Source organism: Papio anubis, chromosome 13 (genome assembly GCF_008728515.1).
Source record: "Papio anubis isolate 15944 chromosome 13, Panubis1.0, whole genome shotgun sequence".
In the NCBI taxonomy this organism is placed as follows: Eukaryota; Metazoa; Chordata; class Mammalia; order Primates; family Cercopithecidae; genus Papio; species Papio anubis.
The window spans coordinates 42,201,124-42,212,430 of NC_044988.1; the positions used below are offsets into that span (position 1 = coordinate 42,201,124).

Genomic DNA, 11,307 nt, shown 5'->3' on the forward strand with positions numbered 1-11,307 from the left:
TTTCCTTCCTTTTTGAGGCTGAAAAATATTCCACCATGTGTGCATGTCACATTTTCTTTATCCATTCATCTGTCAATAAATGCTTACGGTATTTCATATCTTGGCTATTGCTAATAACGCTGCAATGAACATGGGAGTTCAAATATCTCTTCAATGATCTGATCTCAGTTTTTTGGTTAAATATCCAGAAGAGAAATTTCTGTATTATATGGTAGTCCCATTTTTAAATTTTTGAGGAACCTCCGTATTGTTATCCATAGCAGTTGCACTACTTTACATTCCTACCAACAGTGCACAACGGTTCCAACTTCTCCACATCTTTACCAACATTTATCTTTATATATACATACTTAAAAATATATAAAATGGGCATAGAAACAGGTGTGAGCTGATATCTTACTGCAGTTTGATTTGAATTTTCCTGATTAGTGATGTTGAGTGCTTTCTCATATACCTGGCCTTTTGTATGTCTCCTTTGGAAAAATGTCTATTCAAGTCATTTGCTCATTTTTAAATTGAGTTATTAGCGTTTTTCCTATTAAGTTGTAGGAATTCCTTATATAGTTTTGATATTAATCTTTCGCTATACCTATGGTTTGCAAATCTATTCTCCCTTTCCATAGGTTGCCTTATCAACTCTTGAGTGTTTCCTTTGCTGTGAAGTTTTTAGTTTGATGTGGTCCCACTTGCTTATTTTTGCCTTTGTTGTCAGTGCTTTTACTGTCATATCCAATAATCACTGCCACAACCAATGTCATGAAGCTTTTTGAGAATGTTGCATCTTAATGTATCATTCTCCACTAACTTGAGCAACTTCAAACTAATGTAAAATATACTTTTAGTAAGCAATTAAGAAGTAATATAAATTTCTAAATGAATGCATTTTATTGTCTCTCCTAAGCAAATTGTGAAATCCAAAAATCGAAACAGAAACAAAGGAAAAAAATAGAGAAGTTCTGTCTTGTTGCTGCCAACAGGCTGGAAATCCCCTTTAAGAAAATAGTTTAAACTTAAGAAAGCAGCTGGAAGCATTTAGATAGTCCAAGACATTTCAACATTCCTTGTAGACTGTCATTTAAAAAGGATTTTTAATCATGTTTTAAAAAGAAATAAAGAGTGGGTTTATCAGCAAAGTGACTTTTTGAAAAATTACTTTTTTATTTGTAATCAAAGCAGAGATTATAGATACTTGGCTTTAGACAAAACATTTTCTCCTAAACCTTCAAGAAAATATCTCTGATTTATGTCTGCTGCTTCACTCATCCCTGCCCTCATTTTCAAAGCAATATAAGGCAGGGTGACGGAAGGGTGTTAATCTGACAGATATTGAACCAGTAATTAAGTAAAAAATGTTTACAGCATTTCCTCTGAACATTTTATGTATGTTTTTGTCTGCTATTTTACAGTTTGGACTTTTTAAAATAATGTTTTCCCAAGAGACTCATAAGCTTCTTTCTTAAAATGCTTCCACTCTTTTTGTTTAATTCCTCTCAAATTTTCCCAGGACATTCTTTTGCTCCCTGAAAGCACAGAAGTTAATTTTAGAGAAGTTAGTTAGCTTTCAATGGATGAGAGCTGTCCTGGTCACTCAGCACCCCCATGTTCATTGCAGCATTAATAGCCAAGATATGAAAACAGCCTGTGTGTCCATCAATAGATGGATGCATATAAAATATAGTATACATATACACCCACACACATATATACACAATGGAATATTATTCAGCCATTAAAAAAAAAAAAAAAGCAAGAAAATGCTGCCTTTTCCAACAGCATGGATTATACTAAGTGAAATAAGCCAGACACAGAAAGAAAACTACTGCATGATGTCACTTACATGTAGAATTTTTAAAAGTCAAACTCACAGCAGCAGAGAGTAGAAGGGTAGTTACCAGAGGCTGGCAGGGTAGGGGGGCAGTGGAAATGAGATGTTATTCAAAAGGTACAAACTTGCAATTACAGGATGAATAGTTTTGGGGATCTAACATAAAGCATGGCAACAACAGTTAATAATATTGCATTGTATATTTGAAATTTTCTAAGAGAATAGACTTTTTTCTTTTTATATAGTATACATTTTATTAGTTTGTACAAATATATTCTCATATTACAAACGCAATTGAGTGCATGCATCTTCCTTTGATATTTGGATCATCTGAAATAACAAATAGAACTATACATTCAAAAGAATCCTCATTTGGATAACAAAAAAAAGACAAGTTTAACAACAAAAAAAACCTTTTCCTTTCTTACAAGTGAACACTGAAGTAGATTTAATTTGGCTTTCATTTTAAAAGACCCCAAAACCAAAAGCAGCTTAAAAACTAATTAAAATGGATTTAAAATTTGTTTACTAAACTATTGGTCTCTAGCATCATTTTCTCTTTTCTGTTGTTCTGATGCAGGTTCTTTTTTGTCTGTTTCTTCTCTCCCTCTTTTCACTGGTCCACTTGCACCATTTTCATCATGTTCATCATCACTAGCAAATTTCATTTTCTTGCCCTGAAACTGTACTTCTCCTTTAGCAAACTCAGGCTAGGCAGCTTTATTACCCTTTCCTTTTAAATCTGTGACCTTTTGACTTCCATTTGTTTGGGGATTCGTGTTGGTCTTTTTATGATTTTTTTCAATGCTTCTTTTTCCACCTGTCCTTCTAGTACTTCCCAAGTCACTTCTTTGTTCCTTAATTGTAGATTACCATTATTTGCATCTTTGGCTTTTCCCAACGCTTCCTCAACTTTTTCTTTAAATCCAATTATTCCCTCTTTTGCACCTCTGACAAAGTCATCCATTTTAGTTCACCATGATTTGAGAAAAGGATGTGTGAACCTTCTCTACAGGTCTGATCATCTAAGTCATCCAAAAATTTCAGCAAGCATCCAATCTTTTCTCTCAAGAGATTCCATTTCAGCATCTTCTAGCTGTCATTTTCCTTCTTGCTCTTGTTTTGCTCTTAATTTATCCTCCATATTACTTTGTTGCCTTTCTTCACTTTTTTCAGCAAAGTAATATTTCTTGAAAAGTATTAGTAGACTGTGTTTTTGTACTTCTGGCTAGGGGTCTCTACAAACTTTTTAGCAGATTCATTGTTACCAAACACAGCAAACATTGATCCTTTAAATGCTTTATGCAATGTTCTTCTCATCAGGATAGTTAGTACTTGACCTCTATCTTCTAATCATTCTTTTATGTCATCAACAGTTGCATCAGTTGGGAAGCCTTTGATATAAATAGATGTTTTTTACATCATTTTTATACTCATCGGTCACTTCAAGGAGGAGTTTACTTAGAGACATTCTGATTTTAGTTTTATCTTCACTGATTTCCATGAGTTCTGCCTTGGATTTCCTCAATGCTTCCACAGTTACATTAAAGTCTGTCGTGAGATGGTTTAACCTGTTGAATTTTATCAATATCTCCAAAGGTACCCAGCCTTCATTCAGTTTGACCCATTCCTTTAAAAATTTGTCCCATGGCAAATTGAAGTCTCCAAATTAATACTCAATTTGATGACAGAATTTGGCCTTCAGACCAGCGTTTTCAGCCACCATGGTATTCTTTAACATCCTAGTCCTGCAGAGTCAAGCCACAAGCTCACAAGCAACAGTAACATCTTGACTTCCCCTGAGTAGCTCTTAAGTATTCTTACCACACACAGAAAAAAAGGTAATTATGTGAGGTAACAGTGTCAGGTAACTTGATAGTAGTCATCATTTTGCAATGCATACATATGTCAAATAATCACGTTATACACCTTCAATATATACAATTTTTGTTGATGAATTGTACCTCAATGAAACGGGAAAAAATATTTTAATAAAGTAAAATAAAATTTGCATTTCTGATTTTATGAACTTGTCTTTTACCCTAGGAAGGCCAGGTCGGGGTGGGGGAAGGGAGGAAAGAATGACCTCTTTTTCTTACTCATCCATATAATTTCTTTATGTTGAAAATGTCTTCCTAATGCTTATTTTTGTTTTACTTATCTTAAAATGGAAAGATTTTAATATAATCAAATAATTCAGTATTTTCCTTTATAATATCTACATAAAAGGCAAAAGAAGGGAGGAAATATGAAAATGAATGAGATTCAATTTAATAGAATTTGGCAAAAATAGCACCTTTTTCTTTTTAAATGATATTTGCTCTAATATATGTGCGTATTTGCTTATGTTTGTAGCTGATACCAGTTCTTGAGGTAAAGAAATTATTTCAGGTCTTGCCTATGATGGGTATATCTTTGTAAGATCACTCTAAGTCTAGAGGAAGTTTTCTCAGTTATGCAAGTGTAATATCTCCACAGTCATCTCATTTCAGGAGAAAAAAGCATAAAGACACATGACTCATGCCACTCAAATGCCAGTAAGACCACTAACCAAATATTCATTTAAAATTGGAAGCAAGTTCATAAAGCAATCAGTTAGTCAGGTGAACGAAGCATCCCCTCCCTAAAGGAGAGTCATGAATGAGTGTAAGAAGTTACTTAGATAATATAGAACTAGAGAAAAAGGAGTTGGAAATGGCAATATTCTAATACCTGTCTTTGAATGTACTGAGTGAGACACAGTCTTTATTTAATAGGGCCTAAATGGATTATGATTATTTAATTGCTATGACTGTGAGTAAACTAACAATTGTCCTTTTCTTACCATCATATTTATGACTTGTACCATTGTTTTTATCAGTAAATATTTAGAATATTTGATGGGCATTTTTTGGCCTTTTTTGAAGGCATCCAGGTCAAATATAAGATTCCGATTCTTCTTGAGTTAAATAAACTGATTTGTTGGTCTTGTTAGTTGGGGGGTTTCCTATACATGGAGTGTCATGTTAAGCAAAATTTACTCCTAAAAGACAGTTTGATGGGGTTGATGGGTAGGATACACAGGTGTGCAAAAATTGCAAAACTAATTGAAGATAATGAATGCTCCACTGTTCTGCCCTGGAGCCACAGAACAGCAGGTAACATGTCTTAGCTTTTTCTTTATTCTGTTTTTCAACATATTCTTTGCCAATTGAGAAATCTGTTTATTTTCGGTGCATTTAGAGTTTGGCATTTTAAAATTTTATGTTATTTATTTCCAAACCATCTGAAAATTTGTCAGTTTTTGTTAAACCTGTTAAAAATATTGACTTGTAGTTGCAGCTTTATATAAAGTAGTCACTGGCTTCCAATATAGTTAAGGTTTGTAGATAAACAACAGTCCTAAGTAGAAATATTTCTATACCTCCAGCCAATAGGCCAACATGTGCATTATCAGATCTGATCATAACTGGGTGATCAATGGAGATTAAATGTTTCCAATTTCATTATATGCTTCTGTTTAATTATCTGAGTACCAATTATGCAAGCATTATTCTTTGCAATTCTAGAAAGAGACAAAATACGTGTTCCAAAGGTGGCTGGGTTGTGGTGGTGGTTGTTGATGTTGTTGTTTTGAGATGGAGTCTCAATGTGTCGCCCAGGCTGGAGTGCAGTAGTGCGATCGGGGCTCACTGCAACCTCTGCCTCCCAGGCGCAAGTGATTCTCCTGCCTCAGCCTCCTGAGTAGCTGGGTGCGTACCACCGCGCCCAGCTAATTTTTGTATTTCTTGTAGAGACAGGTTTTCACCATGTTGGTCATGCTGGTCTTGAACTCCTGGTCTCAGGTGATCCATCTGCCTCAGCCTTCCAAAGGGCTGGGATTACAGGCATGAGCCACCGCGCCCTGCCAAAATAGCTGCTTTTTGAAAAGCTCTTTGAAAATATGACATCCACACATGAAAAGGTCAACATTAGGAAAGTTAAACAGCCTATATATAAAAAAAAAAAACAGTGAAATAGATGTTTCTAGGAATTATACATTAATATAACACATAGAATAAATGCTGGGTTCAAATGAGTTCAGGGAAAAGGTCAATAAGCAAACTTGGCCAGAGAATGTTCCATTACTGGTCAGACTCAAAGGATGGATAGAATTTGGGAAGAATAGAAGATAAGGATGAAAGTGTGGTTGGTCGGAGACACTAAATGGTGTAAACAGAAATGTTCTATTATTAGGTTGGTGCAAAAGTAATTGCAGTTTTTGCCATTATAGAAGAGTGACTTTATCAGTCTAAGTAAACACGGAGGTCAAGTTAGAACGTTCTATTTAATATCTAATGGATGTTTGAAAACTTCTTTTGTGTTCATGGGAACTGTTTTAATAACATTATAACAAAGCATATTCTATTGTTCAGAGTTTTGCTTTATGGACTTAACTGAGATTTCTCAGAAGCATGCTGTATGCTTGTTTTCCATTTTTACTAGCACTGGTACATAACCTGATACATAAAAGTCATTTACGAAATCTTAGATGAACGAAATGGGGCAAAAATAAATTCTGATAGATATTCCTTTAATTCCTAGAGCTTACATTTTTAGTGAGAAAGGCAAGAGATACCTGAATATTCTCTGGTTTAAAGTGATATTCTATTGGCTTTCCTCTGAAAAGCAAATGAATTGAAAAACACACTTGAAAATACTGTATTACTACTGAAAGAAATCATAGATGACATAAACAAACGCAAAAACATTCTTTACTAATGGACTGGAAGAATCAATATTGCTAAAACGTCCATCTCTACAAAGCAATCTAGAGACTCAATGCTATTCCTATCAACTTGCCAACATCATTTTTCACAGAATTAGAGAATTATTCCAAAATTCTCACTGTTAGTGAGAATATAAAATTATTTCAGTCCCTGTGGAAAGCAGCTTGGAGATTTCTCAAACAAACAAAAAAAAAACTTGAACTACCATTTGACCCACCAATTCTATTACTGCATATAAACCCAAAGGAAAATAAATTGTTTTACTAAAAAGATACTTGCACTCATCTGTTCATTGGAGCACTATTCACAATACCAAAGGCATGAAATCAATCTAGGCACCCATCAATGGTGGACTGGATAAAGAAAATGTGGTACATATACCCCATGGAATACTACACAGCCATAAAAAATGATGAAATCATATCTTTGCAGCAACATGGATGCAGCTAGAGGTCATTATCCTAGGTAAATTAACACAGAAACAGAAAATCAAATATAGTATGTTCTCACTTATAGTGGAAGCTCATTCCTGAGTACACACAAAGATGGGAATGATAGACACTGGGGACTACTAGAGTGGGGAGTGAGAGGGGCAAGGACTGAAAAGCTCCCTGCTGGTTACTACATTCACTATCTGGGTGACAGAATCAATAAAAGCTCAAAGGTCAGCATCTGACAATATACTACACCTTGTAACAAAGCTACACATATACCCCTGAATCTAAAATTGAAATTATTTTTAAAAGAGATTCAGGCCAGGTATAGTGGCTCACAACTGTAATCTCAGCACTTGAGGAGGCTGAGGCAGGGGGGTCACTTGAGCTCAGGAGTTCAAAACCAGCCTGGGCAACAAAGTGAGACCCCTGGAGAGACAGAGAGCGAGAGACAGAGAAATTCAAATCACAAAAACAAAAAACATAATTCTATGTTAAAGTTAAATGGGATTATTTTTATGTATTAATTTATTCATTCAACAAATATTTATTGGATACTTAGTACACATTGGATACTACTGTTCTAGGGGAAGACGATACAGTGGTTAACAAAGTTAATAAAACTTCTGTCCTCATGGAGCTTATATTCTAGTAGAGGGAAACAAACTAATTTGTTTAAAAAGTAAAAATTATTATATGAACTGTAGTTTGTAGAAATTGACCAAATTGTTCGCTTCTTTCTGTATCCCCACCTTGACTGTGTCATGTCACCATGCCTGAATTCTGACTCTGTGCTTGGCCATGCCACCTGCTTTAGCCAATGGGGCACCTTGCTAGCTTGCTGATGGTTGAGACACACATGCCACAGAGCCAAGACTCCCACCTCACTGGGCCCCGCCTAGATTAGCCAGCAGCCAGGGGAGCCACAGACCTGGAAATGAACCTAGCCCACATCAGTGGAGCTGCCTAGAGACCCACAGTTGGCCACAGACACAGGGCAGATCAGACAAGCACTGCACACTTGAAGCTAAATAAATGTTTACTGTTGCACGCCATGGGATTTGAGGTTCTGTGTGAATGCAGCATTTTTGCAGCAATGGTGATAATTGTGTTTGAGAAAAATAAAACTGCAAGGGTCAACAGGGAGAGCAGGTACGGGGTCATTTGCAAGTTTATGTAAGGTCATCAGGGAAGGTCTCCCTGAGAAGATGACACTTGAGAAAAGACTTCAGGAGGTGGGAGAGGGACCTATGTCTCTATCCAGGAGGGAAGGGGGAGTGCTTCAAGCTGAGAAAAGAACGTGTCCAAAGAGACAGCCTTCTGTGTCTAAGGATCCCAAGAAAGCCAGTGTGACTGGAGCAATCACAAAGAGATGAAGGAGATGAGGTCAGTAAAACCAGTGGAACAGAACAGACCCAAATTCTGTGCTGCTCCAGGAATTCTCAAAGCTGTGTTACGCTTACATGCCTTGTGAATTCCAGAATGGACATTTAGAGTTCTGCAATTCCTCACATGTACTTGATAATCCAACCCTTTTTTGCACACAGCATCTCAAAGCACGAGAGCCTGCAGAACTCTCCTCTGGGAAAGCTAATTTACTGACATGCAGATAAATGGGTTGCCTTAATCTTACGGTCCCAGGCGAGGCCCAGATAGAATGGTCTGAGACAGGTTGAAGCTAGCACCCTGAGTACGTTCCAGAGGATCCAGGCTCTCAGGTGGAGCCAAGTCGGCTCCAAATCATGCCCCTCCAGCTACGTGACTTGACATGCAGCACATACATTGGATTTTATCATTAGAAAAGTTTCATATGTAGCATATTACGTCAGCACAAGAATGTTTCAAATGAAATAAAATTCTACCAGGGGAAAAAATTAGATAGTGTGTTAAAATACATGGAAGTTATAAATCACTAAGACATCCAGGCTTTCCATTAAAAAAAAAAAAAAAAAAAAAAGCCAGGGTAGATTCTCCAGATGGTCTCAATCCACATCATTTGGGTGGAAACCAAATGCTTCAACCTGTCTCGGCAAAGAACATCTCATTTCGGAAAAAAAGTAAGAAATGGAATGTCTGTGGTGATTTTAAAGATGGATTAATGTTTAAGTGACTTACATTAAAATGCACATGGCTATCAATTTGCTACAGGAAGTATCATCTCAACCCAAGGACCTTGCGCTGGAGAGGTTCTGCTGTCTGTGCTGAATTTAAGACAAATGTATACATGACACAAGCGTTTTCATTCATACTCTATTATTTTATTCTAAACTCCCCTCTTTTCCTCTTTCATTATACCTTTTCACCCCCACTCCTTCCAATTATAGCTACTTCTTTTAAAGCAATAGAGGATTTTAAAGGGGAGAATTTATAACATCTCCACCAAGTACAATCCACAATGTGTATTTTATTTGAGTTGTTAAAGTTCTTGGCCATCAGCGATACTACTGAGTATACTATGTCTTCCGTATTTTCCATCTGTCTTATTTACATGTTGATATAAAATAACATGTGTAGAAACATCTTGAAATAATGTAAATAAAGCATTTTGCAAGGGAGCATGTCCCTTAAACACATAGTACATACATTTTTTAAAGTTTCCATGTAAGTATGAAATATCTTTCTGTAAACTGAGAAGAGGCAAATTTTCCTTTGCTCCCTTGAAAGGTCTGTATTTCCTCCGTTCATGACTGATCACTCTTCTAATTCCTTTTCAAAACTGTAGGCTCAAGGGAGAATTTCCCCCCCCGTTTCTGATCCACATAGCTGACAGGGGAGACTTAGAAAATATGTGTAAAATCCAGGAAATGGTGTGCATGAGACAGCCGGAAGCAAGTCTCTGAGATTCTCCTGCTATGCAATGTGCTATCTACCTCCTTCAAGCAATGTCTGGGTTATTCCTCCTATTGGAATGGAGATTCCACATGTAAGCATCACACTGCATCCTTAGAGGTAGTAGAGGGGGAATATCTATTATTTACCTACCTTAAGATAAGCCCTCTCTACTAGATCCTAAAAAATATCAAAGTATGGCACCATCACTGGCCACAAGACAGATACATTATAGTTGCGTAAATAAGGTAGCATTTCTATTTTTATAAAAATTTTTAATTATTCAAAATAACTTGAGCTGTTTAGATACTAATATATTAATAGAAGTTCAATAGAATAAGAACTATTACGCTAGGATGAGTCAGGCCATCTGGGTAAACTTCAGAGAGGTGGAGACTTTGATTTCGCCCTTGTAACATAAGCTCTGCACTCAGGTAGGATGAGAGATGAGGAGGTGGCTGCAATCAAGCCTATTCCTTAAAACAGATAAGTAAATAAATAAAAATAAAACATATTATGTGAATTAGATACTATCATAGGTGGAGAGATAGTAAAAAAAAAAAAAAAAAAAAAAAGAGCAACGTAGAATGTCAAGTCCTTTCGATTTTATATTCTAGAGTAAAAAAGCAACAAACATGTAATGGAAAAAAAACTTCATATCAAATTGTGATAAGCGTTATAAGAAGATAAAACAGGATGATGGCACAGGGAAGGATGGCCACTTCAACCAAGATGGTGAGGGAAGACCTTTCTAATGAGCTAGCATCAGAAAGCTCATCAGACATTGACCTGGGGCAATGGCTGGGCAGAGAATGTGTAGGGCAGGGTTTCCTCAAGTCTAGGTTGTAGAACTCTGGCATCCAGGGACATGTCTAAAAGTGACCAACATAAAAAGAACCTTTTCCACAGATTTCCCATTTGGAGATTCATAATACACATTAGCATATTAGAGATGCCTGAAAGTCCCTCAGTAAGGAGAACCTGTTTAACTCAATGCTTCTCCGACATGCCTGAACATGATGGTTGTTTTTTGGGGTTGGTGGTGTATGTCTGTGTTGGGAGTCATGGGGGAGGAGAGGCCAGTTGTACTCTAGTAACATCTCTGCTACTGGTTTGCAAGATGCTGTTCACGGCAAACTAAGAAGTTTGAAGACTCCAATAGAATAAAACCTGAATGGAGCCTCCTGTCATTGTGCAACATGGTGGCCTGTTTAGAGCTTGATCTATAATAATAAGAAGTCATTTTAATTTTCGTACAGGAAACATACAGGGTAAAAGTGTCTGTTTCGATAGTGTTACCCTGACAGTGATCATGCTGAGTAAAGTTAATGAAGGAAAGAAAAGACAGAGTAGTGGGGAAAGTATTATTCTAGCCTAAGCAAGAATGCATGGACCTCAAAAATAGCAAAGGAAATGAATAGCAAAGAGAATATATGAAAGATTATTAAAGAAGAATTTGCCAAACAAGAGG

At 36.4% G+C, this 11,307-nt stretch overlaps 1 pseudogene; it reads right to left on the reverse strand.

Moving 5' to 3' along the window:
• Positions 1-1,861: 1,861 nt before the first annotated feature.
• Positions 1,862-3,928, reverse strand: LOC101019009 (annotated as a pseudogene).
• Between the last annotated feature and the right edge of the window lie 7,379 nt (positions 3,929-11,307).